Consider the following 3395-nt stretch of genomic DNA (forward strand, 5'->3'; position numbering starts at 1 on the left):
CCATCATTTCTCTGAAAGACTCCACAAAGAAAAGAAAAAAAGAAAAATTACATTAGCCAGATTCCCTTCTCTGTCCCTTAAAATAGAGGATCCACCCTTTAGGATGTTCGTTTTATCTCCTTGTGCATTCCCATGTGATAGCTCAGGAGCTGTTGATGTTGGACTAATGTCTACTGGGATTTCATCTGACAAAATCTGTCTGCAGCACCAGCCTGCCAAGTCTGGATTCTTCTTCCCAGTTCCCGACAAATTACTGAGCAGGCAGCAAGAGCATATTAACTGGGAGACTAAAGCAGAACCCAGATCAAGTCTCTGGATTTTCTCGCTAACTTTGAGGAATTTCTATTTCACATCTTTTTCAGCTCCATGTGACATTTGCCCCTCCATTCAGCTCCAGAAATTTGGAAACTACAAAATTAAAGACAATGTGTCAGGTTTTACCAACACCCTTTTATGCAAGGCTTTCCCGGAATGGGGAAGAAATGCCCAGCAACGTTGCGTCTATGAAAATTGGTTCAGTACAAGGAGAAATCCTTTCTCTGTGCCCATGACCCCCAGGTAACCAGCTCAGAAGCTGCTTGATCCTGGGAACAAGATGGCCTAAAGCATGTCCTGCTGCCTCCAGCTGTCAGTGTTACAAACGGGTCATCACCCACCTCGACACAAAGAGCACTTCAGGCATCCGGGGGCACTGAGACCCCACAGATTCCACCAGTGAGCCAGCTCTTCTGCAGGTGCCCACAGGTTAGGGTCTCTTATTTTCTCCAAAGCCCATATTTTTCAAGTAGATGAAGCTCTCTATGAAGTTAGAAGATGAACTGACGGTAGCACCCGACAAGAGCACAGGAAGATTGGTCAGGTACATCTGTAGATCTTTGCGATCCCCCAAAGCTCAATTGAAAGATGACTGAATTGCATAATTGGGCATAGTTATTGCTGAAAACTCTTTGCAGCTCTATTTACTTTGGCTTGCTGCTGACAACAACTCTCCTCCATCTGTTAGCCCATGATTCTGAAAAACAGTTTAATTTTAAAAAGGCCTGGAAGGAATCCCTGAGCCTTCTATAGACATGAAGGGGAGGGATAGGAAGACACTGGGGAATAACCACCTGAAAAACATATGCCACTGGAGTACTGGTGCCACAAGTCATCTTTCTCAAGCTGTACCCTGCAGAAACTGTATTTTTGCCTTAAAAAAAACCCCAACAACCTAGAATATGGAAAATTGGAGACTTTTAATTCTGCGTTTCAACATTGCTTTTGTTGCAAATTATATTACGCGTTGCATAACGTAAAACACTGATCGCGTCCAAAAACCTTGCTTCATCTGAAGTAATTTATCTTTTGGAGTTAAGGTTTCTAGCTATTTCTTCCTTTTGATCAATTTTTTTCCCCTGATCGTCACAAATTCCCCAGAAATTTCACTTACCCGTCTCTTACGCTTTCAGCAATTGCCTCTCGTGTTCCTCTTCACCTTCGCATCACACCCAACCTAGGCTATAACACTGAAGAATAATCCTCATGCTCTTGCTCCCACCTTCCACATTCCCCCTTTGGGAAGCGTTCGGATTAATAAAGCAGAGCAACAGTCAGGCACTCCAAGGGTGAAAAGGTCACAACACAGTTGCTGATGCCAGATTTTTTTCTCAAGGTCCTTGTCTCCTAGAGAGCCTTCTGTGGCAGCAACCTCCGTCACCAAAGGACGCAAAAGTTGAGGCTTGAGACAATCCCACGGGGCAGGAATTCTTCACAACATGGCTTAAGGGTTCACATTAATAAACCCTTTCGCCAAATAAAAGTTTGAGGAACAGTCAGAAAACTGAACAAAGACAGAATCCATTATGAAGACAACATGAAACGTCCTTAGAGACTCAGATGACTCTCTACAGACTGCCATGGAAAATACATGCCTAACCCTTCATTAGGGGCAAAATCCATGGCCTGATGCTGCATTTATCTTTCTTTTTCCACTTAGTGACTTAATAAGACTAAAGATACAAGACAACTGTTAAGGGGCTAGCTCCTGTGGGAAGCTGAGACTGTTTGATAAATGTATACTAGCAGTATGGTCTTAAAGAGCGTGCAAGTGCGTTTTTGGAAGTAATCATCTGAAAACCTAAAAAAAAAAAAATTAAATAAGAGAGAAATTGAAAGGATAGACGATGGTAGGGGGGTGTCTTCCTGCATGTGGACCTTTAATGGAAGCAACGGTTGGGAACTTACCACTAGGGAGAAAAAGTAGGGGGAGAGTTTTGCTGTGCAAATATTGACTTCATTATGACTTGGATCTTCCAGAACCTTCAGCTGGGAAAGGACAGCAAAGGTGATCAATGTTTTTCACTTACATATGATTACAATGAAAGTAAAATCAGAGATCAAGAGCTGGGTTTGACATAATAAAGGAAGACACAATGAAAGGGGATGTTTTTGCCCTCGATTTGGTGTTGCGTATAAAGACCTGCCCAGCTGAGCTGTACGTGCAGACTTTTGGTCCTGCTGTAGAACACAAGCCTCACAGAGGACATGATCCAAAGCCCCTTGAAGTCAAGGTCCTTTAAAATTCATGGCAGTACTTCACCTAAAGCGAGTGTCAGATGAGGAACGACACCTGCTCCTTTCAAGTTCTGTGCAACCCAGAGTCAATTTTCAGTGAAGCTTGTGAGTGTGTTGGAATACAGGAGCTGGTTCAAAAGCAAGTCATGCGCTCATTCCCGGAGTAGGGAACGAGTGGCAGCCCGACACAAGCCACATGCCTCCTCGCTAACAAGCCTGCTTACGGTATGAATTTTATGAGCTTCGCTATAGGTTTTTAACACTTCTATGCCTCAGTTCACTCGCTTGTAAAATGAATCTAATAATACCTCCAAATTACACGTGCTGTGAGGGCACAGCATGGTAATGCGCTTGCAGATCACTACCTGGAAAGGTAATAACCGTTGTGTTCGTCAGCGTGACAGCATTGCCTCATGGCTGGGCTGGCATCTGAGCAATTCCCACAGAGCTCTAGGTTCGGTGTCATTTTCCATCACATTTTCCTTATTTTTCATGCTGCAGAACTAGGTGACATTTTTTATATACTTCACACAAGCAATTTCTAGAAGAAGGTGGCAATTTTCTCAGTGTCATCCACAATATACCATGATACCATCTGGATACCAAATGGAAGTAACACTCTGCCCAGTTATTAACTGGGAAAAACTTAGTAAAATGCTCAGCTCTGCCGTACAACCTTCACCAGTGAAAACATGCAAATAAGATCCTGGAAGATGCATGCAGCCACCTTCTTCCCAACTTCGGTGTTTAGTTTGCTTTAATTCAGATTTTGTTTAACCTTCGTAGCAGATCCCCATATCACGAAACTTAATTTCTCAGGTGTTCCCAGCACCTGGAGCAGC

This window comes from Eurypyga helias, unplaced genomic scaffold (genome assembly GCF_000690775.1).
Source record: "Eurypyga helias isolate BGI_N326 unplaced genomic scaffold, ASM69077v1 scaffold1189, whole genome shotgun sequence".
Taxonomy (NCBI): domain Eukaryota; kingdom Metazoa; phylum Chordata; class Aves; order Eurypygiformes; family Eurypygidae; genus Eurypyga; species Eurypyga helias.